General features: G+C 50.8%; 1 protein-coding gene and 1 long non-coding RNA gene across 3 annotated transcripts in view; one reads left to right on the top strand and one right to left on the bottom strand.

Annotated features, from left to right (window-relative positions):
- The window catches only part of CTDSP2 (CTD small phosphatase 2), a 29,191-nt gene extending 28,607 nt beyond the window's left edge, over nt 1-584 (bottom strand). For both annotated transcript variants that reach the window (XM_089920933.1, XM_089920932.1), the window contains exon 1: nt 29-584. The gene's annotated coding sequence lies outside the window, so the exon portion shown is untranslated. The remainder of the gene's footprint in view (nt 1-28) is intronic.
- Nucleotides 85-20,137, top strand: LOC149748020 (uncharacterized). Its single transcript, XR_016394962.1, has 2 exons — nt 85-3,394; nt 13,618-20,137. It is a non-coding gene; the product is annotated as an uncharacterized LOC149748020 (long non-coding RNA).
- Nucleotides 20,138-22,316: the final 2,179 nt, after the last annotated feature.

A 22,316-nucleotide genomic window follows, 5' to 3' on the forward strand; every position in this document is an offset into this window, starting at 1 on the left:
CCATCTCGCACACCTTCCCCACACTCACCCGTGATTCTGTCCGGAGGAAAGAGGCACCTGTGATCCTTTGGCACCGTGTGCTTCCACGCTTTTGCAAAGGCCGGTCTTTCTGCCTGCGTGCCCTTCCCCCTCCGGTGTGTGATGACTCCTCAACCTTTAAAATACAATTCAAGTGCCACCTCTTCCTCAAATCCTCCCAGGTCCCAAGCGGGACTTAGATGCTTCTCTGTGCTCCTGTATTTTCATTCTGGTTTACTTGACTGTTGCCCCCACTCCAGAGTAAGCTCCTTTGAGGGCAGGCACTGTCTTTTTTCCTCCACTCCCCTCATGCCCTCACAGAGTGGCAAACAGTAGGCTCTGTTGGAAGCCAGTCCCGCTGGGCACTTTCCTCCCCGGGCACTGCCGGTCTCCCGGGCCAGTGAGCCAGGGAAGCTCGGAGGCAGAACGCCAGCCTCCTAGACACTTTCTCCACCACCCAGGACAGGGAGTCCCAGACCCGGAGCGGAGCCTCGGAGCCTGACGGCCACCACAGGCACAAGAGTCTGGAACTCGGAAGTCTGGTCACATCTAACCCGGGCTTTGCAAACGAGGCGGGAGCCGACCGAGGCTTGGTGAAACCGACAGACACACCTCGCCCAGCACTCAGAAAGGGCGCGTGCCGTGGACGAACCCGCAGCAGGGTACGCCCTCGACCCTCCCACCCCACAGGCAGTATGTGAGCGTGTAAGATAAGGACAAATGAAACTATTTGGGACAGGAGCCGCCGGGCCTGGCCGGGATTTCGGCCTCCCTAGATCCCGGTTCCTCGGGAGCACTGCCTCCCCTCCCCCCACCTAGTCCTGGGAGGCCACGTGACCTGCGCCCCCAGGAGCCACTAATCGCCTGGCTCCGTCCCTTCTCCTAAATAGGGAAGCGACAGGAGTAGATCGAGTTTCTCGGCCCGTATTTACAGGTTTCCTGGACGAAGCCAAACCACCTCCTTCCCTCGCTCCCCCAGCGCTCGCACTGAGGAAAGGAGAGAAGGGCCCCCTCCTGCGCCCCACCCCCACCCCTCCAGTCCTCCGAGCCGCGGGTGCGGCCACTTCTTTCTCCCTCCCTCTTCCCTCCCTCTCTCGCTCCGCAGCCGCTCCGCCGGCCCCTCTGGGGGCAAAGCAGAGGTTGCCGCATTCCAAACCCCGGACGGCCCTTTGAGGTCACGTGGCGCGATGGGGGTGGGGCGGCAGGACGCCCCTGACCTAGGCTGGCGACCTAGAGGCTTTGCAGTGAAGCGGATCCTGGTGCCTTCTCCCCAGGCCTCTTGGAGGCCAGCTTCGTTTGGGGAGTGATGCAAGGCGGATTTTTACCCTCCAGCGCCTACTGTGTGCCTGGCCCATGCTGAGTACTCACGCTTCTTACCTCCAGGCCTCCCTGCACCCAGGCAGGGGGCTCACGCCTTTCCCACTGGAAACACTGGCCGGGAGTCACCAAGGCAAAATGGATAGGGAGGTGAGAGACTGGCTTAGTTTATGCCAAGACGGGTCTTTGTTAGGCCCAAGTCCAGAGCTAACTGTGTCCCCTCTGCGTAGCCTGGAACCCAGCCTGACCTCTGAGAGCTGTACTTTGGGCCCCGGGGACAAGAGAACTAAGAGGGGTGTGCTTTCCTTCCGGGCTGTGCAGACAGTCTCTAAAGTGCTCCGTCAATTTTAGTGTGAACTCAGTTGGAAATCCCTTTACTGGAGCTGAACCTGGTCCCGTGAAGGGGCCTTGGCTGCTTTATGAGGTCAAGGCGGGAGTGGGTAGACTGGAAGTTGAGGCACTGGCCACAGCTAACTTGCCTGAGAAGTTTGACCTTGTAGGAGAGGGAGAGTATGGAGGGTAGAATGGAGATGCCAGGAGGGAGGCATATTTTGGATGGAGGGGGAGGTCTGCGTCTGAATATGTATTACTCTTTCAAATCTTTATTGAGCCCTTACTAAATGTGAATCACGTGTTTAGCCATTGGCATGATCATTGGCTATTTTACTAGTCACAGGCCCTGACCTGGAGCTAGAGTGATTAAGAATGAATTCCTGTCCTCATCGAGCTTACAGTCTAGTGGGAAAGCTAAACAAGTGAGGGGCATTTACAGAGCGGTGTGCTAAGAGCGACAGTGGGGACGCAGAGTTGTAGGAAAACACAGAGGAAGAGCATTTAGCCCAGACTAGGTTGGGAAGGAGGATGGCTATGGAGTGTTATCTCTGCCGAGGGCTGAAGTTTAAACTATCCTATATAGGTTGGGGTGAGAGTGGAATAGGAAAGAGTAACCTTCCAGGTAGAGGGCACGCACGGTGCATGCGAAGTCCCAGAAGCTCGTTCTGGACCGTGGAGTACAGCCACCCTGCGAATGGCTGACAGAACAGGAGGAGATGGAGGGGGTGCATCTGGGAGAAGAGGGCTGAGCTGATGAGTAAGGCCCATCTGGGAGGGGATGAGGCTGGGGAGACCCTTGCTCCTCTGAGTCTACGGAGTTCCTCAGGCATTCTGTAGTGGAGGATGTGACACCTCCTTTTATAGTTGCTTTATAAAATTAATATTTTTTTTATCGAGCTAATACAAACACATTGCTTACAAATCAAGTCATTCTAAAGGGCTTGGAATAAACACAGAAGTCCCACTGGCCTTTCTCCCAATTTTAATCCTACTCCCCGGGGGCAACCGCTTTCAACTCGTTTAGCTGTGTCTTCTGGTATTTCCTTCCTTATTTCTAAATAATATATGTACTGCCATTCTGGGTTCATTTATCTAATTTGTCGACTCCCTGTCTTGGTAGATGAGGATTTTGATTCTCTTCCTTGCCTCTTCCCCTCTACTCCCATTATGTTTATATCACAATTTAGGGTTAAATCCATGTTCAGTGATCTCATTATTGACTTTGAAAATATTGTTTACTTTTGAGGCAAGTATGCTGGTTCCATTTCCTTTTCTAATATAACTTTTTGTTGTGTGCTCTGTTTACATTTCCTTTCTTGTACTACTTTTTTGTTTTTCCTGGAGTTAATTGCCTCATTTTTTATTTGCTTGGTTTTCTTTGAATCTCTGACTCCATCTTCCCACACCCTTCAACAGCTCTGTAAAACGCCTTCTCAGTACAGTTTTGCATATGGCCAAACCTGTCATATAATCTTATTGGTTCTGTTTCGTTTCTCCTTGGAGACATTTGTCCTGCGGTGCTCCATCCTTCTGCTTTTCTCTGGATGCGTTGCTCTTGAGGCCTGTAGCACACCTGTCACCCTGGGACTTCTCATGGCCAGTAATTAAGAATTCACTTTGCCCTTTTCCTCTTTCAGGGACCCAGTGTCTTCCTCTTCCTCGGTTTACTTCGTTGTTTGGATGAAGCACACCCTCCAGTAGCTTCCTGAGAAAGAATGCCTGGGAGGTAACAGTTTAGAGACTTTTGCCTACCTAAAATGATTTTATCCCACCCTCACTCTTTCTTTCTTTTCCTTTCCTTTCCCTTCCTTCCTTCCTTCCTTCCTTCTTTTCTTTCTTTCTTTTTTAATATTTATTTATTTGGCTGTGCCGGGTCTTAGATGCAGCACGCAGGATCTTTGATGCATCATGTGGGATCTTTAGTTGGGGCATGTGGGATCTTTAGTTGCAGCATGCAGGATCTAGTTCCCTAACCAGGGATTGAACTTAGACCCCCTGCTTTGGGAGTGCGCAGTTTCAACCGCTGGACCATCAGGGAAGTCCCTCCCTCAGCTTTTTTTTTTTTTTTTTTTTTGCGGTACGTGGGCCTCTCACTGTTGTGGCCTCTCCCGTTGCGGAGCACAAGCTCTGGACGCGCAGGCTCAGTGGCCATGGCTCACGGGCCCAGCCGCTCCGTGGCATGTGGGATCTTCCCGGACCGGGGCACGAACCCGTGTCCCCTGCGTCGGTAGGTGGACTCTCAACCACTGCGCCACCAGGGAAGCCCCCTCCCTCAGCTTTTGATCCCACTCCTTCTTCTCCCCCTGACCCCCCGCAAAGTCCAGAATCTCTCTGTTTCAATACTGTATCTCCAGAATCGATCTTCCTGTCTCCTGCATGAGTGGGGAAGGGGACACAATAAATCACTTCATTGTGCTGGGTACCACTGAGTTTCCTGACGATCAAATTGCACTTTAAGTAGGTCTTTGAACAAGCCCCCAGCTTTTAGACCCCGGCCTTCTAGTTTACTCACTCCTTCCAATTCCTAGCCTCTCTGAGGGGAGTGTCCACTTGCTTCTCGTGGGCACATGCCTGTGGATGTTCTGGGCCTGCCTTTCTTGCCACTCTCCCATACACCTTCTGTTTTCATACGATGTAGTTCAGGATTCTTTTTTTTTTAAAAATTTATTTATTTATGGCTGCATTGGGTCTTCGTTGCTGCGCGCGGTCTTTCTCTAGTTGCGGCGAGCAACTATTCTTCATTGCAGTGCGCAGGCTTCTCGTTGCGGTGGCTTCTCTTGTTGCGGAGCACGGGCTGTAGGCGCACAGGCTTCAGTAGCTGTGGCACGTGGCCTCAGCAGTTGTGGCTCACGGGCTCTAAAGCGCAGGCTCAGTAGTTGTGGCTCACTGGCCTAGTCGCTCTGCGGTATGTGGGATCTTCCCAGACCAGGGCTTGAACCTGTGTCCCCTGCATTGGTAGGCAGATTCTTAACCACTACACCACCAGGGAAGCCTGGTTCAGGATTCTTAATGTCTCTTAGTTTAGTCGAAGGTGAAGTTTGGGTTTCTGTTTCTGATTCTCCTTGTTTTGAGGGTGATGTTTTGAGAGAAAAAGGGGACAGAAAGGGCTGTACTCCACCATCTTGTGACCACAAGTCTGAGATGTCTCCCTGAGGTGGACGGTAGAGCCAGTCTGTGCCTGACACTCCTGCTGACAGAGAGGGAGGGGCTTATCTGTAGGAGGAGGTGAGCAGGGGAGAAGAGGAGCTTCAGAGCTTAGAAGAGCTGCTGTGGGAACCTGATTGGGAGGCCCCCAGAGATAACAAGGATTACTGGGCCCCAGTGAGGCCTGGGTGAGGTGAGACTGAGAATCAGCAGAGAAGGCAGCAAGGAACAGGGATGGAGGTAGTGAGAGGCAGGGAGTAACCCCTAGCTGGGAGGGAGAGAGTGAGGGGCTGGGGGCCGTTCTAGAATGGGGGGGTAGGGGGTAGGGGGGAGGCAACAAAGTGACTGGCTTTGAGGCAGGCCATTGGCCAGGAGGCAGGAGAGGATGAGATAGTCTTGATAACCACTAATCAGATGTTGATTATGTGCCAGGGGCTGAACCAAGTTCTTCAAAGCGGGCTCAGAGGAGTGGGCAGCCAGAGGAGGAGGGGAAAGAAAGGAGTTTAAGGTCAGAGAGGGCAGGTCTGAGGCTCAGGTTTGAAGGTGAGGCAGGTCGGAGTGACAGTGGAGTCTTGGGTCCAGAGGTGGGAGAGCCCCTCAGGGCAGAACCACCAAGCGGGCACATCCCTGAGGAGGGTGAGATGTGAGGTGGGGGGAAAGGGCTGTGTTATTGCTCAAGTCTTCTGCAGGAAACGCGGTGGGTGGGAAAGGCCAGTCATTTCAGTCATCTACATGGATGGCCTCTTGGACACCGAGGAAGGATAGAGTTTTTAAAAGGGAGGGTGGTCACTTCAGTCCACTTCAATATTTACTGAACTTCCATGTGACCCACCTTCCCCAGGTTACATAGCCTGGGGGTACAATCAGAGTAAAGTCACCTGAAGTATACAGCCTCTGGCTCTAAGCCCTAATCATGCAGCTCTCAAAACCCCACAGGCTGTTTCCGGGGTCTTAGAGCTCTTTCCCGCCTGCTCCTTGTGTGGCCGTTCTATTCCACCTCTCGGCTGTGTGCTGACATCACTCCTCCTGGCCATGAATGCCACTTCTGTCATTCCTCACTGTTCAGCCCCAGAGCTGCATCAGCCAGGATTCTGTGGTTACAGGCCACAGAAACCAACTCTGGCAAACTTAAGCAGGAAAGCAGTTGATTGGAAGGTTTTTGGGCAGCTCACAGATTCAATAGCCACTCCCTACCTTTTTTTCTGGGCTGGTAAGCCTTGATTTTGTTCTGGAATTAACCTGCCCTGTACTCAGGGAAGGGGACCCCCCTCAGCCACAGGAGTTGAATGTTGATAAATCTAAGCAGCCAATCAGGGTGCTTCTGCCTCCTTGCCAGTGATTGGTTTAGGCCTAGGCATGTGATACAACCCTGGTCAATGAGACATGAGGTGGGAAGCCCACTAGGCCAGGGGTCTCCACAGAATCACAGAGAAGCTGACTGGAACCTTGACCTTATTGAAGGTGGAATCAACCCTGTGTGCCTCTGAAAAATGATATACTTTTTTTTTTTTCTTCGGTACACGGGCCTTTCACTGTTGTGGCCTCTCCCGCTGCGGAGCACAGGCTCCGGACGCGCAGGCTCAGTGGCCATGGCTCACGGGCCCAGCTGCTCCGCGGCATGTGGGATCTTCCCGGACCAGGGCACGAACGCGCATCCCCTGCATCGGCAGGCGGATTCTCAACCACTGCGCCACCAGGGAAGCCCGAAAAATGATATACCTGTTCATTGTTTAAGCCACCTTTAGTTGGTCTTCTGTTGCTTTCCACCAAAAGGTCCTAACCGACACATAAGACACTGCCAAGTATCTTTCCCTGGTAGCCTGGGGTGAAGGAGGAAAAAATAAGCTGATGGCTAAGGAGTACGATTGATAAGTTTTCAAAATAAAGGAGACTGATGCATCTTTTGAAGATACAAGAATTACCTCATAAATAAGAATTGACTAAAAATGCTAGAGAGAAGGGGAATAACTCTGAGAGGGGACCACCAGTTATTAAGTAGACACTTGCTATATACCAGGCATTGTGAAAGCGGCTAAGGTGTGGTGATGAGCAGAAGACAAGATCCCTGCTCTTAGGGAACTTTCAGTCTGAGTGGAGCAGAGAGACAATAAGCATGTAAATAACACAATAAACAGGATAAGGTAATGGAAGGTAATCTTAGGGGGGTAGTTAATTTTGATAGATGGAGGTCCAGAAAGTCTGCTCTGAAGAGGAGACCCAAAGGGTGGGAATGAGCCAGCTACGTGAAGAACCATATGGAGATTCCAGAAAATGTCTCAGGGAGCAGCAGTTGGCTCTGTCCTGGCTGGGAATTCCAGAAAGGGAAAGACATGGTGGCAAAGCTTGCCTTGGAGGCTCTCACTCAGGCCAGGAGTGACAGAATAGCTGAAGACATGTATTTTCCTGGCTCTGCCTTGGACATTAGCTCCCCTGTGACAGAACAGGCTGGGAACCGAGGTGTCGTTGACTTTCTAGAGGCTGAAAAAGTTTGAATGCAGTATTTTGAGAGAGAGCCTGTGGGTTGAAAGAAAGACACTTGGGGCCAGCAGGTGACCCTGGTGCTACCACGTGTCTCCCCTTGTCCCTCCAGTCTAGAGTCCCAACCTGTTCCTCTGTTTTAACATGTCTTAGTTCAGACTGCTATAACATGATACCATAGACTAGGAGGCTTTATAAACAAGAGAAATTTATTTTTCACATTCCCATTTCCAGATCAAGGTGTAGGAAGGGTCAGCGTCTGGTGAGGGCCCGCTTCCTGGTTCCTTAGATGGCTGGCTTCTAGTTGTGTGCTCACATGGCAGAAGGGGCAAGAGAGCTCTATGCGATCTCTTTTAAGAGGGCACTAATTCCATTCATCAGGGCTTATGATCTAATCACCACCCAAAGGCCCCACCTCCTAATACCATCACATTGGGAGTTAAGATCTCAGCATATGAATTTGGGCGGGGCCGGGGGGGGGAGTGGGGGTGGTGATGGATGGACACACACACACACACACACACACACACACACACACGCCCCTTTAGTCCATAACAAACAGCTCAACCAAGCCAATAAGCACTTCCAGAGTATTTACTTTTTGTGTAGCTTCTGGGAGTTTCTGTGGGGTGGATACCACAACAGAAAGATAAAACCCAACCTCAAGGAGCTTGCTGGTAAAGGATTCAAGAACTCTGCATCTGAAACAACTAGAAAACAATTTATCAGCAGAAAATCAAGGATACCTCATAGGGTTATATACCACGGTGACCATCACAATTCCCTCACTGTCTACTGCAGTGGTGACACCCTCCCAGCCTAGCACCAATGGTCCCGTCTCCTCACCTACTGTTCCCTTCTTCCCCCAGGGTTAAGGGTGACCTATTTCTGACTGAGCTCCCCCCACCCCATCCCTTTAAGGTGATTCATCGAGTTGGAGCCTGATGCATGATTTCTGTTCGTCCTGTGTTGCCTTCCTCCAGTCTCCTGGGGATGTGAAGGAGGAGATGGGAGGGACCAGTTAGCTGGATTAGTTGCCCATAGGTGACAGTGCCACAGTGGGGCTCTTCAAGGGCCTATCCAGCAAGAGGTCCTAGTTTGGGGGATCCTGAAGCTGAACAAATAAGAAAAACATTGAACGCGTTCCTTGTTGATCTGTTGAAGAGGCAGACGCTACCAATTTTCTTGTGCTATCTCATTAAATCTACACAACAATCCTTCAAGGGCGGCGGAGGGGGGCGGGGGGCGGTTTATTCCATTTTACAGTGGAAGAAACTAAGGCACAGAGAAGCAAAGTCACTGTCCTAATCAAACAACTAGTGGGTCGTGCAGCCAAGATTTGAACCCAAGCCATGTGACTGCAGGTGTCCATCCCCGTTTGACACCACAGTCCACACTGCCAAACTGGCTCATTCTAGGAATTTCCCTTCTCCTTGCCACAATATTAAGAACTGAGCTAGAGGCCATTCTGAGCAAGGACCAGTTCCCCTCCTCCCTGTGTGAGGAGAAGGAGCTGGGATCCAAGAGAGGAATTCCGGAAGAGACACTGCCATTTGGGCTCTTCTTCCTCAATGTTCCCCAGGCGGGGAACGCTAGCTTTTGATTTGCTAGGTGTCTCTCTGTTCTTCTAATTAACGCCAGGGTCAGCTTGTAGCCGGAGCCCTGCCTGTAGCTGGAATCCGTGCCCCTGTGGCTCAGGGGCCAGTCCCCTGTGAGAGCAGGAGAGGACAAAGCAAGCCCTCACTCGGGGTGGAGCTTCCTGTGATGATGTTCCCTTCGCCTCATCTATAAAAAGCTCCAATCTGATCTACCCCATTTCTGGTGGAGGCCAGGGTGGCAGAGTGTGCGGGAGGAGGAAGAATCAGGCTGAAACAGCTCCTCTTTGCCTCCCTGGATTCTCTTCCAAAATGCTGGCAGCACTGCCAGTTGGAAAATATTTTTTTCCCTCCCTTTGTCTTCTTTCTTATTTAAAAAAAAAAAAAAAAGCCATCTGGTGTCAAATTCACTCCTGGCACATCATAAAGGGTAGCACTAAAAATGTCCCTGAAAAACTAAAAGCAAAACCACAGCAGTACACATGGGATTTAATCTCAGCATCCTAGAATTTCAGAGTTGCTAGGGGCCTCAGAGATCAAACCGTTTGTTGCACCGAGAAGGAAACTGAGGCCAGGAGGGATTAGATCACACTTTCAAAACTGTTTATTGAGCGCCTACTCTGTTCATGGCACTCTGCGGGGGGGGGGGGGACTAATCGAGATCATAAAAGACAAAAACCTCTGCCTTCCTAGAGTTCTCAGTGGGAGATTCTTGCCTCTGTCCTCGGGCCTGCCTCTGCCACCGCCCTTCCCAAACGGCCCGGCCATCCTAGCCCCGCGCTGCACCACCGGGCCGCGTGGTTGTCACCTCCAGGCCGTGGGCCGGCTGGGGCCTGGGGCGGCCCAGCTTTGCGCGCCGCACCCGGGGTTTTCATGGGGCCAAGTTTGCAGCGCGCCGCCCCAGCGCGGTCCCCGGCCGGCCGTCGCTGTGATCTCCCGCCGCTTCCGCCCGCCGCCGCCGCTGCGGCTACGCATTCCTCAGGGTTGAGCAACAACTTTCCCTCCGAAGGCGGCTGGGCCGGGGCCAGGCGCCCCGGGCCGCTTGCGCTGGGCCCTTCGCGGGGCACGGCGCGGATCGCCAGTGTGGGCCTCCTAAGGGGTGCGGTCCGCTCTCCGGTACCTGTCGCGGCGCTGTCGGCCCGGATCCCCGTCCAGGGCGCGGCGCCACAGCCGCCGGCCCTTCCCCTGGGAGCCGAGGCGGGCGCAGGCCGGGGACGCTCCGCGCTTTCCTGCCCGCTGCACCAGGACTGTCTAAGGACCAAGCGGCTGCGTGGGCCTGACCCTGGCTGAGCGCGCAATGTTTGCCTCGATTTTTTACCCCAGTTGCGAAGGTTCTTTGACGACGGAAGGAGGAGAGTTTGTAGTAACTACAGAAGAGAGGTCCTAACCCACTTCTTAGTCTGAATCTAAATATTTACAACAATCGTGTTAATGCAAGCACTTTTATCCTTTGAATACACATTATGCCCACTGAACTTAAGCATATCTCTGGGAGAAAGTTGGTTTCTTACTGCTTTACTCATGTTACAAATGAGAAAGGCCAGGCATGTAGTTCCATCTCTAGTCAGAAGCCAAGAAGCAGCCCAACTCGGTGCACAATCCGGGGCCGCCTCAGGCCTCCTGACTCTCGCTGGTCAAAGCAAGCCCTTCCTGGACCCTGATGTGACCCTGAGAGGAACTGGCCCAGCTTTTCAGTCCTGGGGGCTGAGTGTTGGAGCCTGTAGGGTGGAGTGGGGTTAGACAAACAGATTCAGCTCTAGAGTGTAGACTAGTGAGTCTAGACTCACTAAAATGTAAGCCCCAGGATGGCAGGGATTGGCTCTGTTTTGTTCACTGCTGTAACCCCGACTCTGAAAACAATGCTTGGCACATAGTAGATGCTCAATAAATATTTGTTGAGTGGATAAATGCATACAGCAAAGGTCTTCAGATTTCTAACTAAGAATTAAACATATATCCCACTTTCTGCACCTTTACCTTCCCTTTGAACTTTTGCTTTCTCTCTTTTTCTGCCTCTTAAATCTTGAACTTATGTTTTAAAGGTTTTGGGGGTTTTGTTTTATTTTAATATATTTGGAGTAAGTTTAGACTTCCAGAAAAGTTGCAAGATAGTGTAGAGTGTTCCCAAATACTTTTCATTTTACCTAGCTTCCCCTAAAGTTAACAACTTCCCTAACTGTGGTACATTTGTCAAAATGAAGAAATTAACATTGGCGCAATACTATTAACCAAACTATTGACTTCTTGCGGATTTCATGTTTTCCACTCATGTCCTTTTTCTGTTCCAAAATCCAAATCCAATCAGGGATGTCACATTGCATTTAGGGTGTGAAGCTTTTTTTTTTTTTTTTTTTAAGAGTTTAAAAAATTTTTAATGTGGACCATGTTTAAAGTCCCTGTTGAAAGTACCACAACATTGCCCCCGTTTTATGTTTTGGTTCTTTGGCCCCGAGGCACATGGGGTCTTAGCTCCTGACCAGGGATTGAACCCACACCCCCCGCATTGGAAGGCAAAGTCTTAACCACTGGACGGCCAGGGAAGTCCCTAGGGTGTGAAGCTTTTTAATATGTGAGCCAGGTCTCATTGTGTAGGGTCTCTTTCCTTGGCAGTGAGGTAGGAGAGAGTGTCCCTTGTCACTGGACTGAGCTCCCTGTCCTGGGGGCCAAGGAAATACCTTGAGCCCTGGATTTCCTGAGAGTGCTGCTAAGGGATTCCTTCTGGGCCTGCCTGCTGGATCTGGTAGCATCTGGTTCAAATCCAGACCCCACTGGGTCTCCCCTCCCTGCCCCCTTCCCTCCACCATGCACATACCTGCCAGGGAATAGCCATGCTGCTCCAGGTCTGCATTTCCTTTGGGACCTGACTCTTCTCTATGCCCCTCACTATCTGGCTGCCATTCCTTGGTCTTCATGAGGGGGCAACCCCCCATACACCCCTCCCCGGCTTCACTGTTCCTCTTTCTCCGTTCTGGAGTCGTCTTCCAGCCTGAAACCCTCAGGGCGACCTCTCTCTTGAGCTGTGTTACTTGGTCACAGGTCACCATCCAGTGAGCCTTGGGATTAGAGATGAATGAAGTGAGACAATCCATTTATTTGGTCAGCCAGGATTTTTGGAGCATGGCTGGGTCACAAAGATGAACAATTCTGGTGCCTGCTCTCCAGGATCTTACCATCTGGAGGAGGAGACAATGTGAACAAATAATTGCGTACATGGGGACATGCCCTAATGGAGATAATGTGTGTGAACAGTTGTGTGGCAGGAAAGGGGGCAGAGCCCAGCTGCTGGGGTTGTGCAGGACCATAGGGACAGCTTCTCAAATGAGGTCATGCTTGAGATGGGTCTTGAAAGATGGATAGGAAGTGGTAGGTGCCCAGAAAGTGGGCAGGGAGAGGAGTGAAGAAGGGCATTCCCAGAAGGATTGAGAGCAGGTGTGAAAGCGCAGGGGTGTTTGAGAGCAGGGCATTTTCGGGGAACTGCAGGGTAGCCCAGCGTGGCTTACCCTCAGGTGGTTTAGGAGAGGGTGGTTAGAGAGACCAGTGGGACAGGTGGAACAGCCAGGGCTTAGGTGCCATGGTAAGACGTTTGAACCTTGTTCAGCAGGGGGTGAGGGCTAGGAGTCAGTTTACTTCTTGGAATGGTCACTTGGGCACTCTGTGGAGCCTGGACTGGAGTTCAGGGGCACCTGGTAGGTGGCTGCTACGAGAAACCAGACAAGAAGCAATGGGGTGTGAACCAGGGCGGTGGGTTTGGGGCAGAGAGAACAGACGCCAGAGAAGCTTAGGAGGCAGGACTTAGTGACTGGATGGCAGGGGCCGTGGTGAGAGGTGAGAGGGGTTAAGGGTGACTTCAGAGCCCTGGCTTGCAGGAGGAAGGGAAGAGAGGCTCAGGGGGCTGCTCATCACACAGATGAGCATCGTTTTTTCTTTTCTTTTCTTTTCTTTTTATTTTTTGTGATACGCTGGCCTCTCACTGTTGTGGCCACTCCCGTTGCGGAGCACAGGCTCCGGACGCGCAGGCGCAGCGGCCATGGCTCACGGGCCCAGCCGCTCCGCGGCACGTGGGATCCTCCTGGACGGGGCACGAACTCGCGTCCCCTGCATCGGCAGGCGGACTCTCAACCACTGTGCCACCAGGGAAGCCCTCTTTTATGTTTTATGTTATTTATTTATTTATTTTTGGCTGCGTGGGTCTTCGTTGCTGCCCATGGGCTTTCTTTAGCTGCGGTGAGTGGGGACTACTTTTCGTTGCAGTGCGCGGGCTTCTTATTGCGGTGCTTTCTCTTGCTGCGGCGCACGGGCTCTAGAGCGCAGGTTCAGTAGTTGTGGCGCACGGGCTTAGTTTAGTTGTTCCGTGGCACGTGGGATCTTCCCAGAGCAGGGCTCGAACCCGTTTCCCTGCATCGGCAGGCGGATTCTTAACCACTGCGCCACCAGGGAAGCCCCAGATGAGCGTCTTGAGTGGGGGCCGGGGATGGGGTGTTGCACACATGGGCCCGCTGGACCCCCAGCTTCACTGCCCAGAGGAGAGCTGTCTTAGGGATGGGAGGCAGCTGCAGAACAGGCCAACTGAGGGTTGTAGCTCCCTCAGGTGGGTCGGGGGCCCTGACCTGGGAGACATTGGTGGGAGGGTGGGGGAGTGGAGAGGAGGGGCACTGAAAGAAATGGCATGAGGGATGGAGAAGGAGGGCAGTTTGGTTCAGGGAACTGAGGGAAGGTCACCATGTCATTCCAGACACAGAGCCAGAGCAGGATTCAACATCCTCCCGGAATCTGAGAATGGACCACCTGGGGACGAGGAGGTCCATGGGGCCCTGAGAGAATGCTCAGGGGCAAGGAGGCGAGCAACTGTTTTAACCCCACCCCCCAGCTTTGGACGTGTCAGCACCTGCTGGAGTTCCGGAAGTGGCTGGAGTTTAATCTGAAGGCTGATGCTTCTGTTTGCTTGTGGGAGCGGCAGAGGTACCTGAAAACACCTATGTGGACAGTTTATGCAGCTGGAAGGGACCTGTGGCAGGTTTCTAGTAACCGCCCCACAGAAACCCTGATTCTCAGCTGAACACTGTTGAGAATTGTGAAGGTCTGAGATTTTATTCTATTTACAAGGTAGCGAATGAGCCCCTGTGATAGCTGCTGGGGAGCTGAGACTCCTGGTCAGAGATGAAGGGCAGTTTATTACAGCAATAGCAGTAGAAGAGTATCAACCTCAGTTCCCATAGGGCTTCACAAGGATGGCCAAGTGATGATGTCAGGACACACAGTCAGTTGCATTTCAGGAGAGGAACCCCGAACTTGGGGAACCCAAATCTTTTATAATGGGAAGTATGCTTGCCCTTCACTCTAGAGGAAGGCACTATATACCTTCTATGGATGTTCACTGTATCCTGGAAATGATAATCTAAAATGGAGGACAGTCAGTGCTTCACTTGCAAGATACGCAGAAATGGAATAGAACCATGGAGAATTCTCTGCCAGGAAACACATGGCCAGAGAAAACAAACAACACATTTCCCAGCCTCTCTTTTTCTTTTTTTTTTTAAATGAGAAGTGTTGGGTACAGAAGCCCATAGGTAAAACAGCCCTAATCTCTTATTTTTTAATTAATTAATTTTATTTATTTATTTTAGGCTGCGTTGGGTCTTCATTGCTGCACGCGGGCTTTCTCTAGCTGCGGTGAGTGGGGACTACTTTTCGTTGCAGTGCGCGGGTTTCTTATTGCGGTGGCTTCTCTTGTTGTGGAGAACAGGCTCTAGGGTGCGTGGGCTTCAATAGTTGGCATGCGGGCTCAGTAGTTGTGGCTCATAGGCTCTGTAGTTGTGGTGCACGGGCTTAGTTGCTCCGCAGCATGTGGGATCTTCCTGGACCAGGGCTCGAACCTGTGTCCCCTGCATTGGCAGGTGGATTCTTAACCACTGCGCCACCAGGGAAGCCCCCAGCCTCTCTTGCAGCTAGGTGTAACCATCTAATTAAGTTGTGGTCTGTTAAGTGTAAGCTTTTGTGTGGCAGCTTCTGGGGAATTGCAAAAAAAAAAAAAAAGGGGGCTGGCATATGCCCTGCGCTTCTGATGGCTGGAATGTGGATATGATATTGGAGTGTGAGCAACCATGTTAGGCCAGGAGTGGCACGTAAGGACTAAGGATGCCAGACTAGCAGATGCAAGGGGCCTAGGTCTCTGATTATGTTTGGACTTCTTTACATGGGAGAAAAAGAAACTTCCATCTTAACTTTTTTTTTTTTTTCTATATGCAACTGAACTTGATTCCAACTGATATAGGGCTAGCACAGAGAAAGACCAATGGAGGATTAGACTTGTCAGCAGAGAGAAGGGTTAGGGTACTTCTCCCCCTTCCTTCTGCCTCAGCCTCAACAGGGACAGGGGGAGGGGATGGGGAGTCGCTCTGGCTTGTTCACCACCCACCGGTGATGCCCCATTCACAAGGGGGCCCAGGCTGGCCACGCGACCCAGCAGCATCCTTTCGAAGGCAGCAAGCAACAAGCTGGCTCCATTCACAAACCCTGTCCTCCTTTGAAAACCAATCATCGTGCGAAGCGTGACTGGGTGGTGGCCAGCGCTGGCCCATCTGTCATGCCCTTTCAGAGAGCCAGGCATCAGCCGCCCGTCTGGGCCGATCCAGCCCCTCTCCCTTTGTACCCCAGGGACACGCACTGTAATGAGATCACAGTGCCTACTGAATTATTCAGAGCTGCCCTGAGTGTCAGTGTTATTATAAACATGCAGATTTCTCCGGGCTCCAAACTTCCAAATCTCCAGCAGCCATCTCCCTCCAGGAATTTTCATTGGCTGCTTTGTGCCTGTGATTTCAGATTCCCCAGGCCTTGATGGCCTAATCTGCCTTTGACTAGCTCCTACCTGCCGCCAGGCATGAAGGCCTCGGTGCCCTTTACGCACCACTTCAGGCCCCATTCTTTGCTCAGCAGCCAGTCCTCACTGGCACCCCAGCAGCCTGCCTCTTCCCTGTCTCCTCCCGGCTTCACCGCCCAGGTTGGTGACATCAGACTCTCCCAAGTGCCTGCCTGATGGGGACACGTTAATAACAGCATCCTCCACTTCCGTGGGTCTCCGTCTCATCTGTGTCCTTGTGAGGCTTTAAGCTTCTGGGTCTCCCCTCCTATCCCCATGTTCTAGCTCCAGCACAATCTTCCCCTTCCCCACAAGTCCCAGATTCCCGGTTCTCTCTGGAGTTGGTCTGGAGAATACCCCCCAGCTGGTAATGAGGCAGAGATGGTAATGCACATTTAAGAGTAATGAAATGCAGTGATATTTCAGGCCTGACAAACCTATTTCTGGCAGCCTTAGAATTAAAGTGTGAGGCTTTGTACTGCAGCTGCTACTAGGAGCCTTCAGAGTTTTTCTAAAGATGTGAATAAAGCTTGCAGGGTTTCAGCTCAGATCTCTGTGGCTATTTATCCTGCTGATGCTTTCATTGTACCTTTTTATTTGAAATTTTAGAGCTTTTAGATGAAGGAAACGCAGCAGCAAGTGTAAAGCATACAAAACACCCTGGTGGGGGAGAACGTCCCGGTTTTTCTCTCAATTGTCCGTGACAGCTCTGGGGAGGAAGAGGGCTCGCAGGGCTTCCCCGGCGTGGCCTCCATCTCCCCTTTGAGTGGGCTCCACCTGGATCCTTGCTCTGCCAAACCAGGGAGCAGGGCCTCGTGAGAAAGCTCTAGGAGGGAGTCCATGCCACAGAGATGGATGGGACCGCGCAGCCAGCCCTCCCTCACTGCCTCACTGCTGTGTGAGCTGAGCCTATGCTGTCCCTGGTTGGGGCATGTGGCAGAGGGAGTAGATCCACTCTGGGCCAATAGTGAGACCTCACTCTCCAGACTCCAGACAGGAAAGGCGGCCTGCTGACCCCTGCCTCGGCACGCAGCTCCATCCTGCCAGGCCACCAGGGAGGCTGGAACCATTCACGAGGAGAGCTACAGAGGGCAGTGGTGCGAATCTCAGGCTCTGCCATCAGACCAACCTGGGGGTGAACCCTGGCTCTGCTCACCAACTGCATTGCCGGGGACAAGCCACCGACCCTTCTGGGCCTCAGTTTCCCCACCTGTAAAGTGGGGATAATAATGCGTCTATCATTTAGGTCCTTGTGATGTATTAAGGTACCTGGCACATCTGAAGTCACAGTATCTATTACTAATACGAAAGTTACCTCAGGAGTCAGGATAGCTGGGTTTCCTTCCCGACTGCCACTTGTGGGTCAAGTCCCTTCCCCACCCTGGGGCAGTGGAAAGAGAAGGGGCTCTGGAGTCAGAACCAGGTTCCAACCTGGCTCCTTCATTTTCTGGCTTTGTGAGTTGGGCGGGTTGCTTAACATCTCTGAGCTCCAGTTTCTTCATCTGTCAAAGCCGTGAGAATGAGCACTCACCTCAGAGGGTTGAGGTGGGGATTAAATGAGATCAACTTCCTAAAGAGCCCACCCACTGCCTGCCATATAGTAGGTGTTGTATAAATAATGGCCCCCTTCCCTCTTCCCTTCTCTTCCCTCTGCTTCTGTTCAAAGGGGAGAAATTTTAGATCCAGAATTTCAGAAATTCTATAGGAAAAATGACCCAGAATCCTCAACTGGTAAATGATGAGAGAGAGAAAGAGGGAGAAGCAAATGGAATGTGTGGACCTTATTTGGATCCTGATTCAGACAAACTGACCGGGAGAAGAAAAAGAGACCATCAGGGAAATTTTGCTGTTGGCTGGATATTCAATAATGTTAAGTAATTGTCGCTAATTTTTTAGGTGTGATAATGGTATTGTAGTTACTCTTAAAAAGAGTCTTTATCTTTTAGGGTATATACGGAAGAAATTACAGATGAAATAATATGGTAGTTGGGATTTGCTTTAAAATAATTGAGTGGACTGAAGTGGGCGCTGGGGCATAGATGAGGCAGAATGGGCAATCCACCATGTGTCGATGACAGTTAAAGCTGGGTGATGGGACTTCCTTGGCGGCCCAGTGGTTAAGACTTTGGGCTTCCAATGCAGGGGGTGCGGGTTTGATCCCTGGTTGGGGAACTAAGATCCCACGTGCCATGCAGTGTGGCCAAAAAAAAAGCTGAGTGATGGTCTCTGGGGGGTTGGTCAACTATTTTCTATGCTCTTGTATAAAAAAGGCAGTGATCCTTCCTAGATGGGAAGTGTCTCTTCCATCTGTCTCTTCCTGTGCATCCTTCCAGCTCTTCCCTTGCTTCAAGTCCACCTTATTGCTCTCCTGGACTATTATGACAGCCTCCTCCTATAGTCTCCCAGCCTTTGGTCTCTCTCCCTTCCAGTCTCCTTCCCATTTTGCTGCTGAAGTTATCCTCCCAGAACACAGATCAGATCATGTTACTTACCTGCTTAAAAATCTTTCGGTAACTCCCTACTGCCAATAACCTATAGGAGTATAAAACCCTTAGTATGATACACAAAGCCCTTCACAGTCTAAACTCAGCCTTTCTGCCCAGTCCCAATCCCAGCCTGATCTTCACCCCTTGTGAAGCCAGGCTTTGGTCACACTGGCCAGGCACTTTCAGACCTCCGTGTCTTCTCCTGTGCAGCTCTCTGTTTGGCAGGTCCTCCCACCTCTCCCCTAACTTCATCTATTAAAGACTAAATTATTTTTCAAAGCGCGGTTCGAGCGTCATTCTTCCTTCATGCTTTCTGGAAGTCTTTGCACCGTTCACCGAATATCTGTCTCTCTGTCTTCTGGCATATGGCGGGCTCTCACTTCCTTGGCTCTCTGAGGTTGGATGGGGCCATGTGACCAGTTTTAGCCAATGGGTTGTAAGTGGAAGTCACACATTTCACTTCTGAGCCAAGAATTCAATTGCTAATTCAAAATCCTCCCAAGCTCTCTTTCCCTCTGGCTCAGCAATATCCAGATATCTGCTGCTCTGTCAGGCTGGGTCTGGCATGAGCGTGATGCTATGGAGCAGAACCTCCTGTCCAGCGTGAGGGCTAAATAAGTGTGGGAGAAATAAATTGGAGGGGGTGCTTGTTTCTTCAGCATAACCGAGTCTATTCTGACTGATAATGCTTCTCTCTGTGATGTAGAATCAACTGTGCTGTTCTCCTTATGTTTGCGCCATAGTCCTGTGTGTGTAATGTGTCTAGATGATACAGCCCTTCAGGTCAGGAATTCTATTTTGCGCTGCTTGTATTCTGGCCCCCAGCGCTTAGTATGGTGACATGCAGAGCGGAGGTGTGAACCGAACATCCAGCAGTGCAGAGCTGTGGTTGGTGCAGCTTGTGGGGCGGGTCGTGCAGGGGTTAAGATGTGCCGTCCTTGTGAGGGGCCCCCACACTCATTCGTCATGGGAGTCGTGATGGTTTGGAGATGGAGCTGGGATGTAGCTTGATGTTCTCAATGGATGCTGTGCCCAGCCCCAGGGAATGGGTCATGACTGGTCTAAGCCAATCACAATCATCCCCTTCCCTTGTGCTCATGAGTAGTTTACACGTGGGCAATTACATGGTCCAGTTCTGGACAATGAGATGTAAGGGAAAGTCTTGTTCTCTCCTTGAAAAACAGAAAGAGATGAGAAACACAACTGGTCTGTTTGGAGTTTGGTTTTCACTGAAAGCAGAATCTGAGAAAGGACTCAAATGCTAATGTTTCCATGAGAGGTTTCCGTGAGAGGGGATCCCAGGGAGCAGAGGAGAGGGAGAAGAGAGGGTAGAGTTGGGAGAATGAAACAGGAAAGGAAGACAAGCCAATAAAGGGTGTACTTTTGAGCTTGTTGCACTGGGGCTTAGTCCTGCTGGGGACCCTCTGAAGGACATCCGAATTGTCCCTCCATAGGCGGGAGGCTGGGGCATTTACCCAACGATCTTCATTGGTTGCTGGTCACTCCTCCTTTTCCTGGAACTGGATGTTCACTGGTAACTTCCTGGTGACCAGAATCCAGTGGGCATCTTGCTATTCAGTTGCTTCTTTGCTGTGTTTGTCCCCCACTTCCTGCTCCTGAGCTCTCTTCTGCCCTGGTTTCTAGGCCAAGTCTTCCTCCATTGCTTCTCTGCAGCCTCTCTGGCCACCTCTTGGTTTCCTTCCCAGGCTCCTTTCCCTTTTTCCACTCTGTAGACATCTCCTAGATTCTATTCTGGTCTTCCCCACTTCTTCTACCTACTCTCACTGGGCAAACTGATTCATGAAATGGTTTCAGCTGTTACTGTTGTGATGCCAGCTCCCGAATCTACACCCCCAGCTCCCTGTCCTGAGTTCCGCAGGCATGTATCTATTCAGCCAACCAACAAATATTTATTGAGCAGTTTTTTTCTTTTTTGTCCTTTGTCCACGCCGGGCGGCTTGCGGGATCTTAGTTCCCCGACCAGGGATCGAACCTGGGCCCCTGGCAGTGAGCGCACCTAGTCCTAACCACTGGACCGCCAGGGAGTTTCCTTTATCCAGCAGTTTAAATCTGCCAGGAGTTGGGATAAAGCAGTAGACAGGAACTCACCTTCTAGGAGGGCTAGACAATATGGAGCAGTAGACAAAATCCAAATAAACCAGATAATTTTAGCTAATGGTAAGTGCTACGCAGACAATAATACAGGCCCGTGTGATAGAGCGTGTGCGTGTGTGTGCGCACTATTTCCGACTGACTGCTTTGAGGAGGTGGCATTTGAGCAGGGATCCTGTTGTTTGTGGTTGTGCAAGTGCAAAGGTCAGAGTGAACTTACCAGTGTATCTGAGGACGGATAGGAAGGCCGGAATGGCTGGAATGACGTCAGCACAAGGCAGTGTGGTGAGAGATAAAGTCAGGAAAATGGCAGGGCCGGGTGAGCAAAGTTTTAACAAGATCTGCAGGGGATGGTTACATGCGCTTTTGCACACATTCGAGAGCAACTGGGGGAGGTGGAGAAGGGAAGAGATGAGAAGAGAAACTTCACTTAAGTTATTCTCCCAGGGAATTCCTTGGTTGGTCCAGTGGTTAGGACTCGGGGCTTTCACTGCCAGATACCTGGTCGGGGAACTAAGATCTCCGCCAACCTCGCGGTTCGGCCAAAAAAAAAAAAAAAAAAAGAAAAGAAAACAAAAAAAAATTATTCTTCAAAAGTATCTTGGGAAGTGTAGAACACAGAGAAGTATAAAATACTACCACGCCCTCCTCTGAGCCCATAGCCAGCTTCAACACCATTAACTTAATTTGACAAAGGAAACTGAAAGTAGCAGCCCGGAATGTAGGAGGAAAACCAGGGAAGTACTATGTCCATGAAGCCTGTCAAAGAGAGGGGTCATTGGTGGCAAATAAAGGCAACATGGTCTTGTAGGTTTCTTTTAGTTTTAATCTCTTTACTCAAGTATAGCTGATTTTCTTTTTTAAAAAATTTATTTATTTATTTATTTGGCTGCATTGGGTCTTTGCTGCTGCGCGCAGGCTTTCTCTAGTTGTGGCGAGCAGGGGCTACTCTTCGTTGCAGTGTGCGGGCTTCTCATTGCAGTGGCTTCTCTTGTTGTAGAGCATGGGCTCTAGGCTCACAGGCTTCAGTAGCTGTGGCACATGGGCTTCAGTAGTTGTGACTCACGGGCTCTAGAGCGCAGGCTCAGTAGCTGTGGCACACGGGCTTAGTTGCTCCGCGGCATGTGGGATCGTCCCAGACCAGGGCTTGAACCCGTGTCCCCTGCATTGGCAGGCGGATTCTTAACCACTGGGCCCCCAGGGAAGTCCACAGCTGATTTTCAATATTGTGTTAGTTTCAGGTGTGCACCATAGGGATTCAGTACTTCTGCAGATTATACGCCGTTATTGGTTATTACAAGATAATGGGTATAATTCCCTGTGCTATACAGTATATCCTTGTTGCTAATCTATTTTATATATAATAGTTTGTATCTGTTAATCCCATACTCCTAATTTATACTCCTTCTTCCCTCTCTGCTTTGTAACCGTAAGTTTGTTTCTATGCCTGTGAGTCTATTTTTGTTTTGCATATACATTTGTGTTATTTTTTAGATTCCACATACAAGTGATATCCTGCAGTTTTGTCTTTCCCTGTCTGACACTTCACTAAGCATAATATTCTCTAGGTCCATCCGTGTTGCTGCAAATGGCAATATTTGGTTCTCTTTATGGCTGAGTAATACTCCATTTATATAAGCATACCACATCTTCTTAATCCAGTTGCCTGTTGACGGGCACTTGGGTTGCTTCCCTGGCTTGGCTATTGTAAATAGTGCTGCTGTGAACATTGGGGTGCGTGTATCTTCTCGGATTAGTGTTTCCATTTTTGTCCGGATATGTGCCCAGGAGTGGAACTCCTCAGTCATACGATAGTTCTATTTTTAGGGACCCTCCATACTGTTCTCCATAGTGGCCACACCAACTTACACTCCCACCACCCGTGTAGGAGGGTTCCCTTTTCTCCACGTCCTCACCAACATTTGAGAAGCCTTTCTAAATTTCTCAAGGCAGACTTAGGTGCACCTTCTTTTA

Source organism: Delphinapterus leucas, chromosome 11, assembly GCF_059928025.1.
Source record: "Delphinapterus leucas isolate spDelLeu-1000000601 "Yukka" chromosome 11, BTC_Dleu_Yukka2, whole genome shotgun sequence".
Taxonomy (NCBI): Eukaryota; Metazoa; Chordata; class Mammalia; order Artiodactyla; family Monodontidae; genus Delphinapterus; species Delphinapterus leucas.